Source organism: Ambystoma mexicanum, chromosome 11 (genome assembly GCF_040938575.1).
Source record: "Ambystoma mexicanum isolate Mex_15411 chromosome 11, UKY_AmexF1_1, whole genome shotgun sequence".
Lineage (NCBI taxonomy): Eukaryota > Metazoa > Chordata > Amphibia > Caudata > Ambystomatidae > Ambystoma > Ambystoma mexicanum.
This window is the reverse complement of record NC_090934.1, coordinates 1,217,609,026-1,217,628,199: the sequence shown is the minus strand read 5'-3', so window position 1 is coordinate 1,217,628,199 and position 19,174 is coordinate 1,217,609,026.

The following is a 19,174-nucleotide window of genomic DNA, read 5'->3' as shown; positions in this document are numbered from 1 at the left end:
ACAATTCGCGCCTTGAAACACTTGTGTATAGGCGTGTTACAAATGCCATATCATATCATATCATATCACAAGCAACCATATTCTGAGATTATTATTATTTTTTCAGAGATGTTTTTAATGCTGCATTTACAATATAGAAACAATGCGAAAGCTTGTTCAAAACGCAATGGGACGCAACTCTATGGAACTGTAATGTGTACATTGTATGGCAACGGGATGTCCTTTCGAGAGGCTCCAGTGCGATAACTCTGTCTCTTGAATGTGTTTCTTTACTCTGCAATCCTTCTCTTAAATGCTACCAGCCAGTGCTCCAGATAAGATTTTGAAGTGGGAATAATTTACTACCTATTTTTCAAAGTTGGGAGTAAAATGTTTTTTTTAGGAGTAAAAATATAAGTTCAATTCCTAATTAGAGTATTTTAGAAGCAGGTAAAAATATGTTTTAACTGGGAAAAGGAAATGTTTTTGTGATAATTATTTCTTCTTTGCAACAAGTTATGCATGCACATTAAAAGATACATGTTTACTTCTTCCGATCATGCATTAATATCAGTTTCTCCCTGTGGTACTGCGTGCACTGCTGGTCCAAACATATTAATGGAGCTGTGTGCGTGAAATCAATGGCACAACATATGTGTCTGTTTCCCTATTTTAATTTTTTGAGAGTATTTGCCTATTTTCAGCGAGTAAAAGTGGCTGATACACCCCTTATCTGTAGGACTGCTACCAGTGTTCGAGTGTCCAGATGCTGCTCCTCAACCTCTCCACCAGAGTAGCCATCAAGGGTACTTAGCACTTGCTTTGCATTCAAAGTAGACAGAATGGCTTACCTACAAGGTGTGAATCGATGCCAGAAACAGACAAACCCAACAGCATGCCACCACTGTATACACAGCATGATAGAACTTGCTGTTCTAGTTCAGTCACTAAAAGAGATGTAAGATAAGGGCCTGACTAAAGTGAAGTGCTCCAGGTTAACATGTATTAAACATTATACATAATGTACTGATGTCATGCATGGCACTGGTTAAAGGAGGAATGGTTGGGGCCTTAGAATTTAATTATCAGCCTAAACACTTGCATTTAGTCAGTTGTATCCCTCTTAGGTGACCTACGTGTGTAGTTTCAAAGAGGAAGGTGGGCGAACTCAGCAAAACGTTGTTTGCCATACTATTTTACTATTAAAACATATAAGCCCTAATTTGACCTAGAGGGTTTGGACAAAGCGTAAAATGCAGTCGTGAGTGCAGCAACAAATCCTTTCATTAGTGAGTGATGAAGTTCCATCCCCCCAGAGGTGACCAATGGTCTGTTCCTTTCGTTGTTTTCCTCGTTTCCGTTTGCTTTTTCCGAATGGTTCTTTTTGTTGTTTTCCAGTTTCTTTTATGTTGAATGAGCATCTGAAAACGGCCAAATGAAATTAGCATTGGTCATCCAGCGGAAACAAACTGTCACTCACTTGAATTGCAAGAAGCATCACATGCACCTCACAGCCCCTTTTTTCTCTTTTTGATGCGTTTTCAAGAAGTGCAATGAAAGTGTTGCTGCATGATAATTATACGTTAATGCATCAAATTGGGCAGTGCAAAGTTATAGGTTCAATACATTATACTTCAAAGGTTAAAGAACAATATGGATTGCACGTATCAGGGACACATTTTTTTAGTTGTCACTGATAATTGTAATGTTAGCCATAGCATGTGCAAATGGAGTCTCAGTACTGGCAAGTTTCACATTAAAAAGCTTCCTCTGGGCTCCCTTACTTATAATTTTGAATCCGGCACATCCATTATGAATGCTCGAGATTTCGCCTTTGCTAAAATGATTGTTTTTGTGCTTGAGTGCATTTACAGTTCTTGAATATATCTGTGATATCTTGCCGTGAAGTGAATTTGCAGATCATCATTGGTGATATCATTATTTTTACTAGAAAATCTACGTATGTATGTTATTCAGCAACAGTATGGCATATTGCTATAATGGTATGTTTATAAACACTAATTTTATAATGCTTTTTAGAATGGTGGCTGTAGCTGGACCTAGGGCCTCTTTGTGAATATGGTGGTAATGGTAAAACCGTGCCATATTTGGAATACCTCTTATTTGTACAAAACCACCCAGTTATGAGTTGGGATCAGATGGGGTACATAGAGTGTACTGCATGGGGTCACTATGGAGGTCATTCCGTGTATGGAGGTAGCCATGCTGCTTTTAGCGGCATGGCTATCCCTATACCGGATACCGGGTCTGGGTTCCCTGAATGGGGAAATACCGGGCCATTCCGACCTTGGAGGGCCCGGTATTTCCCCATTCCAGGAACCCATCCCCATTCCCATTTGAGCCCCCATAGGGCTCAATGGGAATGGGGAGCGTGCTAACAACGGGCCCGTTAATAACGGGCCCGTTGTTAGCATGATGGACCTCTCGCAGGACCCACTAAGGACGCCTGGTGTTACCAGGCGTCCTTAGCGGGTCCCTCGAGCAGAACTAGTAATGAGGTGGTAGGGGGTTAACGGGGCCGGCAGCTCTACTGGCCCCATTAAACCCCTACCTCCAAGGTAATGGCCTATATTTTATTTACATCAAGCTGTGAATATTGTAAGCAACTTCAATTCAACACTACAGCTAAGTCAATGCCTAGTCTGAGATGCTGATGGAAGCCCTTATTGATGTATTTTTATGTCCAGTTCATTTACTCTGGATGACAACCCTTATATAACACCCCTCTCTCAGAATCCCCCCCGACCCCGCTGAGCCAAGAAGTAGGTTTGTTTTGCAAATTTAAAAAGGTTTATTTGAAAATTAAACAATATATCTCTATCACACTTTTATAGTAAATTAATATTTGATAGCACACTTGTGAGGATGATAGTGATCAACAATGGATAATGTTACAGTGGTACACTCTTTTTGATGGTTTAGAAGTGATATAGAGAGGATGAAGTAGATGAGAATGCTTTTATGGCTTCAAGGACAATGCAATGATGAATGAAAATGCAGTACAGAAAATAAACTTGATATGACTTCAACAAAAGACAATGTAATCACTTTTTTTTGACAATTCATACCCCCCTTTATGCAAGGTAAAGAGATGGAAGGGAAGCACACAGTTCTCAGGAATGCAATCAAATATAATTCAGTTCCCCCCTAGCATGCTTAGAGGAAAAGGGATGATTTTAACACAGGCAAAGTACTTTAAAGGTGGTATGCAAAGAAGTGAAAAATATGCTAAAAATGCTTTTAATTCCCTATAGGAGGTTCCGGGTGAGTGAGAGATACTTTAAATTAATTCAGGATCACTTTAGCAATGCTTTATGAATGATTGTCAGGTTGCACACGAATTTCAGCAAGGAAGGCAAGGACAAATATTTTTACACGTGGCTGAAATTAAGCAACATGTCAAATCGCGGGAAATTTAGTCGCGTGCGTCGAGCGCAATTACGGAAGCACTATAAAGAGTAGGAAGTCGGTTCTAGGCTCCGGAGATACGGCCGATTTAGTAAAGGTAGTTTTTCGGATTTGAAATTTTAAAGCTCAGAATGACAGAAGACAGTTTTCAGTTTTAAGGATGACAGAATGACACGATTCTAGGAGGCAGTTCTAATAGGCTAACATAGTTTGGATTACATTATTTTAACTAAGAGATTGGTTTTGGCACAGTGCTAGCTGGGTACTCACACTAGATTTTGGATAGGAATGGGCCTCGTCACGGATCTGGTCAACAGGTTGAACGGGACTTCTGGCGGTTCTGCTCACAGCGTCTGGTCTCTGGTTCTCTCTGGTTCCGGATACAGCACTGCTTTCTGGATACTGCTACAGGTTCTTGCAAAAGATCTTGGCAAAGAATTCAAACAGCTCGCCCGGCTGTTGAATAGTTTGGTTGGTTTTGAGGCCTGCTGTCCAAGCTTTCCTCTCTCCCTTGTTTGGGGGAAAGAAATGGAGTGTCAGAGTGATGCTGTAGGTTTTATGGTCAGAGGAACCTCCCCTTGTCAAATTGCACACAAATCTATTTCTGACCCAAATACATATTTATCTATGTACCATTTTTCTAATATTATAGGTCCTGTTAACATATTTTCTGTAGCACCAAACCATCCGATCCCTGTCTTTGTACGATGTCGTCTCCACTTATGACAGAATTTTCCCCTTTTCATCCAGATAACGACCGCTAAACCTTTCCAGATTTTACACACATGTGCACCAGGGATATGGGTTCCAGATGATAAAGTGTCAGATTTTTAACATGCATACATTTGGAGTAACAACCTTTTTTGCCGCTACTATCCCCAAGAACATACCACAGGGTCCTAACACCTCTTAAAATGTGCACAGAAAAATCACAAAAATGATGATGTTATTTATATAATTTTGACAAGTCCGCACTGTGAATATTCCATCTTCTTAAAATCATGCTCTGGCCCCAAAGGGGTGTGGTTTTCCAAACCACATGGTGGAATTTCTGGTTTATCCACTTCCCCCAAGCTCAGCTTGCCCTCACAGGCACTGCCCCTCCCAGTTTCTCCCAAGAGGAAGCCATTTTACGACCCCCCCAATATAGCATTTGCCTGAGTCCAGGACAGGGCTTTGTTCAGTTTACTGTAGTCCCCAGGTGCCACTCCCCTAATTCAATCAGAGAGATGTCATCTCCTTTTGGCACGGGCAGCAGAAGGCAGCCAGGCCTGGGAAGAGTGGCTGAGCAGGTTTCCCTCCTGTTGGGGGTAGTTGCCGGGCAGAATTCACTCTCTTCAGCCAGGCTTCAGCTAAATGTCCCTTTAGTTCCCACTTTTCTACATTCAAATCCAACTTACAATTTTTGCACATGCAGCTAGAATGCTGATTCTAAGTTCCAAACTATGACATTTAAACAATTGCAACCTATGTGACACTCACAAGTAGGTCACTCATTTATTCTAAACATTTCGATTTTAGTGGCTTTAAACCCAAATTCACTTAAGCTGCTGACATCCCCAGCTATTTTTTATATATACATTAAATAATTACTTCCTTCAAGTCACTTCAGAATATAGTTTTACATTGTATCCACCTCTTAGCAAGTCTTTCCTTGGCCTGGTTTGGGTTCATTTGTTCAGTTTTACACAAAAGTCTGGTGGTTTTAAAACGCCGGCTTTCTGATAGCGGTGAGCACCAGTATTGCATCCATTTTGACATTAAGAAAATGAATTCCCCACAGTTCTGGGTTGCTTTTGGCAATCAGCATTGCCATTCCCAATGGTTTCAGGCTACTGTGTGTGTAGCCCAATGGTGGTTTTAGGCAGTGCCCTCCTGTGCTCACAACATAGGCAGAAATGGGTGGCAGCCTATTCTTCCTGTTTTCCCTATGCACTCTCTGGGGAGTTCTGGCCATCATGATGTTTTCAATGCCAGTAATGCACAGTTTTATGATAGGGCTTGGATGCATGGGCAAAACATCCCACAAGCCCCCCCTCTTGCGATGGCCATTCTGATCTTTCACTGATGGAACTCGCAAGATCTGGGATGTTCGCCTCATCTTCTTCCAATTCCGTAGATTGCACAGTTCAGCATCTTTTCCTCCCTCCAGTCGATCAATCAGTTCTCCTTGCTGGTCCGGATGGGAGGATTGGGCGATACCCTGGGCCCCTCGGATCTTTGCTCCCGGTCCCCGGGTCGACCTCCTTGGTCAGTCTCCGTGGTTTCATCTCTCCTAGGATGATAAAGCAAAAGCGGCAATACCTATTCGTAGACATTTCTCCACCACTATTAATGGTGTGGCGAACACATACATTTTATACATCCGGTTACATTTTTCAGTCATATTTTTTAAAAAACAAGATATAACAGGAAGCATTTTTACAAGAATCCTAATATTTTAGAGACTATATACATGGGATAATTTAGGTTGGAACTGGATTAATCTGGAGCGGCCCCCTCTGGGATTCCAGGGGATTCCTCCAGTTTTTGCAGAGTGTGCCTGGGATGGCAACACTTTAGCTGATTAATATGGACCCACTTGTCTTCCCCTTCCGCCAGACTACCTTTGGGGATGCGGATCTTATACACTACTGGGGAGACCTTGTCTATAATTTCAAACGGTCCCTTCCATGTAGGCAAACATTTTCGCTGTTTGGCCTGGTTCCTTTGGAAATTGTATAGATAGACCCGGTCTCCCACAGTATATTCCTTCCTGGTTGTCTACAGGTCGTAGTGGGTTTTCATGCTATCAGCTGATCTTTCTAGATTCCGCTGAGCACAGGCAAAAGCATGCTGAAGGTGTTTCCTTAAATTCTCCACATACTCATGAGTTGTGGAGGCATTTATGAGTGTCTGCTTTTGGGTCCTGTAGAGCAAATGCTGGGGAAGCACCATCTTGCGTCCGGTCATCAACTCAAATGGTGACATTTTAGTAGCAGATGAAGGGGTAGATCTGATGGCCATTAGGACCAGAGGTAATCGGATATCCCAACTTGGCCCAGAATCTGCCACAAACGTTTTTAATATGCTCACAATGGTTTGGGTGTATCTCTCTACTGCTCCAGAAGAAGCTGGCCTGTAAGTAATCTCCCACATCTTTACCACAAAAGTGATGGGTGGAAGGTTTCGAATGAATCTAAACCACTGGCAATTGCTCTGGGCAACCTTCCACACCACTGTTTTTTAGCCCGTCTGCGTCATTGCAAAAGGGGACCAGCCATGTGCAAATCAGTCAGCAGCTGCCGCCACCGAAGGTAGCAGCCCAGCCCGAACTGCTAGGCCAGGTTCCCTCTGCACAGAAAACCCAACAACCCCAGACATGTTTCGGCCTTGTTGGACCTCCTCAGTGAGATGCAGCCTGGTTCCCTGTGGCGCAGCGTGCAAGGGACCCACGTCTGGGCATACCCTCTCTCACAAGGAGAAACAAACTGACCACAAATGTGATGGGTGGAAAGTTTCGAATGAATCTAAACCACTGGCAATTGCTCTGGGCAACCTTCCACACCACCGTTTTTTAGCCCGTCTGCGCCATTGCAAAAGGGGACCAGCCATGTGCAAATCAGTCAGCAGCTGCCGCCACCGAAGGTAGCAGCCCAGCCCGAACTGCTAGGCCAGGTCCCCTCTGCACAGAAAACCAAACAACCCCAGACATGTTTCCGCCTTGTTGGACCTCCTCAGTGAGGTGCAGCCTGGTTCCCTGTGGCGCAGCGAGCAAGGGACCCACGTCTGGGCATACCCTCTCTCACAAGGAGAAACAAACTGACCACAAAAGTGATGGGTGGAAGGTTTCGAATGAATCTAAACCACTGGCAATTGCTCTGGGCAACCTTCCACACCACCGTTTTTTATCCCGTCTGCGCCATTGCAAAAGGGGACCAGCCATGTGCAAATCAGTCAGCAGCTGCCGCCACTGAAGGTAGCAGCCCAGCCCGAACTGCTAGGCCAGGTCCCCTCTGCACAGAAAACCAAACAACCCCAGACATGTTTCGGCCTTGTTGGGCCTCCTCAGTGAGGTGCAGCCTGGTTCCCTGTGGCGCAGCGAGCAAGGGACCCACGTCTGGGCATACCCTCTCTCACAAGGAGAAACAAACTGACCACAAAAGTGATGGGTGGAAGGTTTCGAATGAATCTATACCACTGGCAATTGCTCTGGGCAACCTTCCACACCACCGTTTTTTAGCCCGTCTGCGCCATTGCAAAAGGGTACCAGCCATGTGCAAATCAGTCAGCAGCTGCCGCCACCGAAGGTAGCAGCCCAGCCCAAACTGCTAGGCCAGGTCCCCTCTGCACAGAAAACCAAACAACCCCAGACATGTTTCGACCTTGTTGGACCTCCTCAGTGAGGTGCAGCCTGGTTCCCTGTGGCGCAGCGAGCAAGGGACCCACGTCTGGGCATACGTGGGTCCCGAGTCTGCCGGGCCTAGAGACCCAAGCTACTCCTCACTGATGACGCCCAACAAGGCTGAAACATGTCTGGGGATGCTTGTGGTCTCGTGGTCTCGTGCAGAAGGGATGCTACCTAGCAGTTCGGGCTGGACTGCCCCTTTTGGGGTAGGACCAAACCTGATTTGCATATGGTTTTTCCCCTTCTTTAATGGCTTGGCAGGCTGAAAAACGATGGTCTGGAGGGTTGCCAGAGCTTTGCCCGTGGTTATGATTAATTCAAAACCTTCCAGCCATCACCTTTCTGTTTTGCCAAAATCTCCAACATCTTTGTCATTACTTCACTGGTGAAGTTGCTACCTCTGTCTGACTCAATCCTTTGAGGTAGACCAAAACGGGAAAAGATGTGGTTAATCATCAGGGCAGCTGCTGTTTCTGCCTTGCAGTTTGGGGCCGGGAGACATTCCACCCACTTGGTAAACAAGCATGTGACGGTCAACATGTACTTGTTTCCTCTAGACGAGCGAATTACAGGGCCTACGAAGTCGATTTGCAAATCTGACCATGGCAGTGTCATCCCCCTCTTTTGGAGAGGCGCCCGGTGTGTGAGGGATGTTGGCTGAAATTGTGCACACACAAGACACCCCTTCAAGTATTGTTCGAGGTCCTGCCCCATGTGTGGCCAGTATGCAACTTCTCTTAAAATTTCCAGTGTTGTATGAAACCCCCTATGACCGGCGGTGGCCGCATCATGGGCGTGACTTAACATCAGGCTTCGGAATGAGGTAGGAACCACCCACTGATCATGGCCAAGCTTGGGAATTCCTTACCAACAAACCGTCTTGGATTCGGAACCTTTTTGGACATTTCATCAACACTCTTAGGTCCTCTTTCCCTATGTAATCGGTATCCGTCAGGGGAAAGTTCTCAGGGTCCTCAATGTGTTGGTAAAACTTACCAATTATTGGATCCCCTTTCTGAGCTGTAATCAAATCAGCATCAGGGGTCTCCTTACTCCATTGTGCAGTTGAAAGATCATTGTGAGCCTTTGTCTGGGACCTAGTGATAGCACTGACCTGGATTTTCCCCAACAGGGACTCATTCTCTATTAGATCCCCTTGGATGGCCCCGGTTTTGGCCAGCTGATCAGCTAAGTCATTTCCAGTTTTGTCTGGTCCCTCTTCTTTGGAATGACCCTTGATCTTTTTCCAGTAGATGGTCATCCCATTCGAGGTGACCAGATCATCAATGTTTTGGATTAACTTCCCATGTTTCAGGGGTTTGTTATTAGCACATAACATGCCTCTGGTTTTCCAATTAACTAGGTGCTCCACGAACCCGTTCCGTACATAATCCGAATCTGTGATTATGACCAGTTCGTGGAGTTGATTTTGGATAGCAGTGAGGATGGCTTGATACACCGCCATCAATTCTGCCACCTGACTACTTCGGGGACCAATTTTGTATCCAGTGGAGGGTTCTGGGGACTCATTCACCCATGCGTTCCCTACGCCGGCCACCAGTTCTTTTTCCCCGTTGTTCTCACCATGGTAAGAGCATCCATCCACATAGACAGTGGGCATTCCCTCACACTTGTCTTCTTCAAAGACTTTGTGTGGGGAATTAAGGTATGCCTCCATGTTGTCCTTGATTTTTAGACTTTCGTCCTCTCTGGCACAATCATGCAAGTCAGCCAGACCTTGCGCGAGTGGACTCTTCTTGTTTTGGCCATATCTGACCTCTACAGGAAAGCCTTGCATTGACAGAATCCAGGAAGTATTTCAGGAATTACTCACATTTCCGGCCCGGATTCTGTCACTTTGGAGATATTGCAGAGGCTGGTGTGCAGTCTCCACTATGATGTGTTCCCCCTGGATAAACGGGCGGTAATTCTTCAATGCCCACACCGTTGCCAGGAGTGCCTTCTCACAATCGTTGAATTTTTCCTCCACAGAGGATAAAGTTTTGCTCGCATAGGAGATTACTTTATTGACCTTGTCATGCTTTTGGTATAATACTGCCGTCAAGCACGTATTAGAGAACCCTGTCTCCAGGAACAACTCCTTGTTTCTGACAGGGTAAGCTAGGCAAGGCGCTTGTGAGAGGCTTCTTTTGAGTTGTCTTACTGCCTCGGCTTGTTCTGGACCCCATTCCCACTTGACCCCCCCTTCAAGAGATGAATCAGGGGTCTGGTGATCTCTGCGTAGCCCTCAATGAACTTTCTGCTGTAATTAGTCAGTCCAAGGAGGCTCCTTAGTTCCCGCAGAGTTGTGGGATCCTTCTGTTTCTGAAGTGCTTCCACTTTCTTTTCTTGGGGACAGACACCCTGAGGAGTAATCTCATGCCCCAAGAAATTAACACGGGTTCTACACCACTGTACTTTCTGAAAGGAAAGTTTTGCTCCGGCGGCCCTCAACTGTGTCAGAACATAACGAATCTCCGCTATGTGTTCTTCCACAGATGAACTTTTGATGAGGACATCATCTACATAAGCCAGGTTACCCCTCGCACCCAGGTCGGGCATGGCCTTATGTAGGAAAATGTTGAATTCATTGCCGGAGTTGAGGTATCCGAAGGGAGTCTGGGTCCATGTGTACTGCTGGCCCCCAAAGGTAAAAGCCAGTTTGTATTGGTCCTCCCTACTGACAGGCACGGTCCAGTATCCATTGGTCAGGTCTATTGCTGTGAATACCTGTGACCCCTGGATCTGGGGCAGCCCTTGGTCAATGTAGGGCAAAGGCCATCGGGAAGTATGGACCCATTTGTTGAGCTCCCCAAGGTCGGCACAGAGTCTCCACTGGCCGTTTGGCTTCAATATTCCCAGCACCGGATTATTGAAAGTGCTGTGGACTGGACGGATTATTCCCCGGCACTCAAGGTTCTTAATTATTTCAGTAAGGGACTCCATGGATGCGAGAGGCAAGCGATATTGCTTCACAAACACTGGAGTCATGCCAGGGTCCGTGGGAATTGTTGTTGTGTGGATGTCGGTGCGACCACAGTCATATGAGTCTACCGCAAAGAGATCTTGGAAATCCAAGAAAACTTGTTTCAACTTTTGCTTCTGTTCCAGAGTCACACAGGCATCAGCTAGGTTGACTCTCTCTTCCACCATCTGCCTGAAGCCTGGAAAGACTTCTGGTTTGGCTATCTCAGCGGCCTCCTCCAGCTGGGAGGAGAAGTCCCTGGTCAGAGTGCTGATTTGGACTGGAGGCTTCAGGTGGGAAAGGCAGCCCTCATGGACCTGGAAAATCACCTCATCCCTCCTGAAGTCACAAGTCACATCTTCCTTACCATAAGGACAAGAAGCGTACACCAGGAAGTTCCCCCCATGCCGGGTGAAAATCCTGTCTGGTGTTGTACTGTCCTCACTGTCACTGTCAAAACAGTCCTTGGCGATTGGTCCTAACAGTTCATTTCCTAAATCAATGGAGAAATGTCGGTCATCAACCGCCATTCCAATAATGGTGCCTGTGGCTAGAGTAATACTCTGTAAGTCGCTGTTATCCACCTCTATTGGAATGGTGTCACGTTCTATGTTGACTAATGGTGTTGGGTTTACCCCTAATGCTTGCTGTTGGAGAGAAGCATTTAGATGAATATAAGCATCAGGTTTTTCAATTTTTGTCCTCTTTTAACTTTCACTTCCAGGGAGAATTGTCGGGTCCTTTCTGGGATGGTGACTTCCTCTTTAAGCTGAATTTCAACTGCATAAGGTAGCAATTGAGCTGACCTAAATGCTTTTTCTTGATCATCAAATCCCATGGGATTATCCGCTAATCGGGACCAAGCTTTGAAGTTTATTAAGTCCAAACTAATGGCGAAGCGATTGAGGATGTCACTGCCTAAGTTAAAGGCGGCAGTGACGTCTCGCACGACCCAACAATTATGGACTATGCTCTTGTTGCCAATGGAGATTTTGAGCATACACCTGCTTGGCAGGAGATGTTTGGAATTGGGTGTTTCCAGATCCATTTCCCATTTGTCTATCAGTTTGAATGTGGGAATGGCTGGATCTTTTGGGAGTTGGCGGAACATGGCTTCGCTGATGAAACTCTTACCGTTGTTCACACACACTCGAGCGAGAACAGAGTCCTTCCCATCATTTAACTGAACAGGGATGAACAACTGCTCTCCAATTTCCTGAATATCAGCCACGCTCTGAGCTGATTTCACATCTTTCTGGACTATAGGAGTGGGGGTGTCTGATTGTGGATTGGTAAAGAATTTCAGAGTATTTCCTTTCAGTGTGGAATACCACCTTAAACTGGAAGGAAGGTTGATTTTCAGAAATAGAGAGGACCGCTCATCACCAGTCTGTTGTCCGACTGCTATTACTGTCACGTCTGGAATTTGGTTGTTCTGGAAGTGAAATTCTACTTGGTCAGATTTTTGTTCAACCATGTGGCAGGTGCCATTTAAACTAACATGGTTGACCATTTAGTTCATCAAAGGCCCTTTTGGACAGAAAGGTATCTTGGGATCCAGTGTCCAGCAGTGCCCAAATTGTACCCTGCCCCTGTACTTGTACCGGGGCATAGTATCTTCCCTCCTTCTCCTCAAGGGGGCACAGATAATGCACATTTTTGGACAACTGGTGGGCTAATTTTCTGGTTTTGGACATTGAGAGAGAAGAGATTTGGGCAGAATTCTGTGGAGAGCCTGGGGAATCTGAAAGAAAAAGTTGGCAACTGGAAATGGTTTCGGAATCTGGGCCGCCCCCCCCCCCTTTTTGGAGGCAGTCATCAGGATTGGTTTGACCCAAGGGATTTTGGTATTGTTGGTTCTGGGATAGAATGATGGGCGGCAACAGCTATATCCCCACATCTACCCAGTCTATTGATTCGGTTTTAGGTTCCCCTGGTTCCGGTTCTGGGTCGCCCCTGCCTTTTGGGAGGCAGTCACCAGGATGGGTTTGAACCAGGGGTTTTTGGTATTGTTGGTTCTGGGATAGAATGATGGGCGGCGACATCTCAATCCCCACATCTACCCAGTCTGGATTGGAATCTCTTGGGACCCATTTTTCCTTGGGAGGAGTTCCCCCATCTGTGAAGAAGAAGATATTTTTCCCAGGATCTTCTGAGTATCCCTCTCCCTCAAATTGGAAGACCTGTACCTCCTCCACAAAGTGGGTCTGTTTGGGTCCTTTGTTTCTCCTACCGCCCCTCTGCTCCTTGGGAGGCAGGCTTTCAGGGGCAGGAGATTTTGTTTCCGGTTCCTGGTTTTCCAGGGGCTGTTTACAAGTTGGGAAGGAAGCTTCCTCCAAGGCTTTACACCCCTCTTCCCCTTGTGCCTCCTCCCTGGGAACCGGTGGGTTATCGGGGTGCTGCCCCCGTCATTGTTCTGGAGCACCAGGCCCAGAGTTTGGGGCATTCTGCGGTGGCATGCTCATCTGAGGGTTCTGTTGAGCCCTCAGTATGTGACCCAGATCCCGTGCCATATTTTGGACCTGGCGCTCAAGTTGTGAAACCCGCTCAGGCTTATACAGGGCTCTATTTTCTCCCCTGGGCTGATCCCGGGAAGGGTAGCTATCCCTTCTCTGGTAATACCCCGGATTGGTAAGATTTGGGTACCCCTCCACCCTTGGCCTCCCCTCTCCCGGATTAGGTTGTCTGGGCTCAGGGAATTGGGGAAAGAAGGATGGATGGTTTTGGGGCTGGAAACCTTGTGGATACCTGGGAAAAAAGTTCTGCCCAGTGTTTGGGGAATTTCTGCCCTCCTGTGGGAAGTTAGGAGGGACGTTCCCGGGGTCAGGTGCTTGGCTGGATCCCCCCCTTTGGCTGGAGGAGTCCACACATAACCCAGGATTGGTCGGTTTACCTTGTAGCGGGGACTTACATAGTCAGGGGAGCGGGGGACCCCATTTGTGGGACTACCTCCTCGACTCCCTGTCTGTGACTGGCCCGAGGGCCTTCTGGGCTGTGAATTATTTGGTGCAGGCAGGTTTTTAGGCCCCCCCCCATCTCCAAATCTAAAACGGGGGCAACCTTTACCTCTGCCACCTTGGCAGCAGCAGGGGTGCTGTTGGTTTTGGGGTTTTTCTGCGGATTACTTTTATTTTCTATGGGCTTCTGCACCTCATAGATCCGGGTGGCTTGCTCAATGACCCAGTGTAAAGATCTTTTCTCATGAAAATCTCTCACGAGCTTGGTCATTATGTACTTGGGAAGAGCATGGAAAAATGTGTTGATGAATTCTCTGCTGTCCGTGCGCACCCTTCTGGTGGTCTGCGCAAAGGCACGCTTCAATTCTTGCACGAATTCTTGTGGAGCCTGATCCTCCCCACATTGCAAATTGTAGGCTGCCTTGCGAGACTCTTGGGGATTCCTATGTACAGAAAAATGTTTCAAGATGGCCGCCCTATATGTGGACCATCTTGAATGGTTTTGGTCCTCCAGCCCTGCAAAGAAACTGGAGTATTCAGGGGAGAATGTCCATTTGACGTACTGGATGCAGCTACTGCTGTCCTTCAAATGGAAAGTCTCCATCATTTGCTCATAGAGCTCCCAGTGTTCCCAAACAGAATACTTGGTGTTCCTATGATAAGGCGTGATAACACTCCTGATTGCCTTAATCTGTTTTAAGGGATCCTTAAGCAAGGACCTTTTCACCTTATTGGCCTTTTTGGTTCGGGTAACCCTGGTCCATTCATCCTCTGATTCAGAAGCATTGCTCCCAGAGGTGCCCGTCTGATCTTCCAGGTTTTCCCGGATTCTGCGAGCCTGGGAATAGCTGGCAGAATGTGGGGACCTGGTCTCCTGTGTCCTGTGACGCTCAGAGGAGTCTTCAGATCCCTCCTTGCTACCAGGATTTAATGGGTACCCCCCCCTGACCTAACTGGGCAGAGGTTTTCAGGATGCCCTTAGTGGGCCTTCTCTCCTAGGGTTCCCCACTAAATTGCACTGTACTTAGGTGCCCATACCCGGATGCCCGCCCATCCATTCCTGGGTGGTACTGGCCTATGAGCCCCATCCTTTTTGCTGGATAGTAATCTGCCATCCCTATGGCCCTGTGCTCATGTGCGCCAGGGGACATGGGGGTAGCAGAGTCCAGGGACTGGGAGAGATGAAGGCCTCTGGTACTAGGGCTCCTTAGGTTATGCTCAGGCGTTTCCCTTTCCCAGCGAACCTCATCTCTATCAGCCCCTGCTCCCTGTTGCAATGCAAGAGGCTGCGCTTTCAGTTCCTCAGTTAAGGCCTTACTAGACTCTATCAGTCTCTCCTGCATGGCTACCTGTTGCTGGAGCCTATCATTGTGCTGGCAGAGAGCCTCATTCTCTCTCTGTGCCTCCTGATTGGTCCTGGAGTACTGGGCCAGTCTTTGCTGCAGGACAGGAGGGTTACCTCCTGAGTCCCATCCCTACTGGCCTGCTCCTTTCTTGCCAGAGCCTCTTCCACCCTCCTGGTGTGCTCTAACAGGTTCTGATGCTCTTTTTGGAGGTAACCCAGCCCCTGGAGGGCCGAGTGATTTTCTTCAGTTTTTCATTTTAAATGGCAGACTTCCTGGCCTAAGGTGTCCCTTTCCTGACTAAGAGTCTGCATCTGTGCCGCCAGGTCATCCCTTTGCCTTTGAAGGGCACCAGCTTTCTGGCGCTCCTGATCAAACTCTGCCTGGGTATCCAGGTCTTTCAGGATCAGTTTATTGCTCTCTGCCTTTTCCCTATCTAGGGGGCTTTGCAGGGTGACTACCTGCTCAGCACATGCCCTATTGAAATCTAATTGTTGCTCCAGCTTTTTCTGGCTCTGAAGTAGGGAGTCCAAACCTTCTTGGTACTCCTTCTGCAAGGCCAGACATCTGGTATCCTGGTCAGACTTTTCCTGTTGCAGGATACACATGTCCTCTTTGATTTTAATGAGATAATGTCTGCTCTCATTTTCTGTCTCCTGGCTTCTGTGTATCCTCTGCTCAGAAGAAACCAGGTCAGATTGGGCCTTCTCTAACGCGATCTGTTGCCTATTTGCCAGATATTGGCCATCAGCACATTTGTCCTGCATGGCTCCCATATATAGATACTAATATGCCGCTATCCTAACCATCTTGTCGTGTTCATCTTTAGCTTTAGGAGCCATGTATAGTTCACTCAGGGCCACATGTAAGGGACCCTGATCTCTCCAGATATCTAACCCAGTTGCAGTGACCTGTCGTGTGATTGCCTGCAACCCCGCTGAGCCAAGAAGTAGGTTTGTTTTGCAAATTTAAAAAGGTTTATTTGAAAATTAAACAATATATATCTATCACACTTTTATAGTAAATTAATATTTGATAGCACACTTGTGAGGATGACAGTGATCAACAATGGATAATGTTACAGTGGTACACTCTTTTTGATGGCTTAGAAGTGATATAGAGAGGATGAAGTAGCTGAGAATGCTTTTATGGCTTCAAGGACAATGCAATGATGAATGAAAATGCAGAACAGAAAATAAACTTGATATGACTTCAACAAAAGACAATGTAATCACTTTTCTTTGACAATTCACCCCCCCCCCCCTTTATGCAAGGTAAAGAGATGGAAGGAAAGCACACAGTTCTCAGGAATGCAATCAAATATAATTCAGTTCCCCCCTAGCAAGCTTAGAGGAAAAGGGATGATTTTAACACAGGCAAAGTACTTTAAAGGGTGTATGCAAAGAAGTGAAAAATATGCTAAAAATGCTTTTAATTCCCTATAGGAGATTCCGGGTGAGTGAGAGATACTTTAAATTAATTCAGGATTACTTTAGCAGTGCTTTATGAATGATTGTCAGGTTGCACACGAATTTCAGCAAGGAAGGCAAGGACAAATATTTTTACACGTGGCTGAAATTAAGCAACATGTCAAATCGCGGCAAATTTAGTCGCGTGCGTCGAGCGCAATTACGGAGGCACTATAAGGAGTAGGAAGTCGGTTCTAGGCTCGTTGGAAAGGTCGGAATCTTAGCTTTAAGATGACAGTTAAAACTCGCTCCTAATAGTTTGGATTAGATTATTTTAACTAAGAGATTGGTTTTGGCACAGTGCTAGCTGGGTACTCAAACTAGATTTTGGACAGGAATGGGCCTCGTCACGGATCTGGTCAACAGGTTGAACGGGACTTCTGGCGGTTCTGCTCACAGCGTCTGGTCTCTGGTTCTCTCTGGTTCCGGATACAGCACTGCTGTCTGGATACTGCTACAGGTTCTTGCAAAAGTTCTTGGCAAAGAATTGAAACAGCTCGCCCGTCTGTTGAATAGTTTGGTTGGTTTTGAGGCCTGCTGAAGAGGATTCAGCTTGTGGATTCAGGCCTCTCTGCTACAAATTCTGGTGTTAATTTCTGGTCTGGAGATTGATGGATTTGACGTCTGGATCTCTGGATGTGAAGTCTGAAGTCTCCCGGCAAAGCATCCCGCAAGAAAGTGGAAAGTGAATGTCTATCAGGGTTCCAGTGGCTCTTTTATGTGTTTAGAAAATGGGTGTGTGCCTGGGCCTAGCTAAGCCTGCCCCTCTCACTTATCATTGGCCAAGCTTTACTCTCTCCCTTGATTGGGGGAAAGAAATGGAGTGTCAGAGTGATGCTGTAGGTTTTATGGTCAGATGAACCTCCCCTTCTCAAATTGCACACAAATCTATTTCTGACCCAAATACATATTTATCTATGTACCATTTTTCTAATATTATAGGTCCTGTTAACATATTTTCTGTAGCACCAAACCATCCGATCCCTGTCTTTGTACGATGTCGTGTCCACTTATGACAGAATTCTCCCCTTTTCATCCAGATAACGACCTCTAAACCTTTCCAGATTTTACACACATGTGCACCAGGGATATGGGTTCCAGATGATAAAGTGTCAGATTTTTAACATGCATACATTTGGAGTAACAACCTTTTTTCCGCTACTATCCCCAAGAACATACCACAGGGTCCTAACACCTCTTAAAATGTGCACAGAAAAATCACAAAAATGATGATGTTATTTATATAATTTTGAGTCCGCACTGTGAATTATACATCTTCTTAAATTCATGCTCTGGCCCCAAAGGGTTGTGGTTTTACAAAGCACATGGTGGAATTTCTGGTTTATCCACTTCCCCCAAGCTCAGCTTGCCCTCACAGGCACTTCCCCTCCCAGTTTCTCCCAAGAGGAAGCCATTTTACGACCCCCCCAATATAACATTTGCCTGAGTCCAGGACAGGGCTTTGTTCAGTTTCCTGTAGTCCCCAGGTGCCACTCCCCTAATTCAATCAGAGAGGTGTCATCTCCTTTTGGCAGGGGCAGCAGAAGGCAGCCAGGCCTGGGAAGAGTGGCTGAGCAGGTTTCCCTCCTGTTGGTGGTAGTTGCCGGGCAGAATTCACTCTCTTCAGCCAGGCTTCAGCTAAATGTCCCTTTAGTTCCCACTTTTCTACATTCAAATCCAACTTACAATTTTTGCACATGCAGCTAGAATGCTGATTCTAAGTTCCAAACTATGACATTTAAACAATTGCAACCTATGTGACACTCACAAGTAGGTCACTCATTTATTCTAAACATTTCGATTTTAGTGGCTTTAAACCCAAATTCACTTAAGCTGCTGACATCCCCAGCTCTTTTTTATATATACATTAAATAATTACTTCCTTCAAGTCATTTCAGAATATAGTTTTACATTGTATCCACCTCTTTGCAAGTCTTTCCTTGGCCTGGTTTGGGTTCATTTGTTCAGTTTTACACAAAAGTCTGGTGGTTTTAAAACGCCGGCTTTCTGATAGTGGTGAGCACCAGTATTGCATCCATTTTGACATTAAGAAAATGAATTCCCCACAGTTCTGGGTTGCTTTTGGCAATCAGCATTGCCATTCCCAATGGTTTCAGGCTACTGTGTGTGTAGCCCAATGGTGGTTTTAGTCAGTGCCCTCCTGTGCTCACAACATAGGCAAAAATGGGTGGCAGCCTATTCTTCCTGTTTTCCCTGTGCACTCTCTGGGGAGTTCTGGCCATCATGATGTTTTCAATGCCAGTAATGCACAGTTTTATTATAGGGCTTGGATGCATGGGTAAAACATCCCACAAGCCCCCCCTCTTGCGATGGCCATTCTGATCTTTCACTGATGGAACTCGCAAGATCTGGGATGTTTGCCTCATCTTCTTCCAATTCCGTAGATGGCACAGTCAGCATCTTTTACTCCCTCCAGTTGATCAATCAGTTCTCCTTGCTGGTCCGGATGGGAGGATTGGGCGGTACCCCGGGCCCCTCGGATCTTTGCTCCCGGTCCCCGGGTCGACCTCCTTGGTCAGTCTCCGTGGTTTCATCTCTCCTAGGATGATAAAGCAAAAGCGGCAATACCTATTCGTAGACATTTCTCCACCACTATTAATGGTGTGGCGAACACATACATTTTA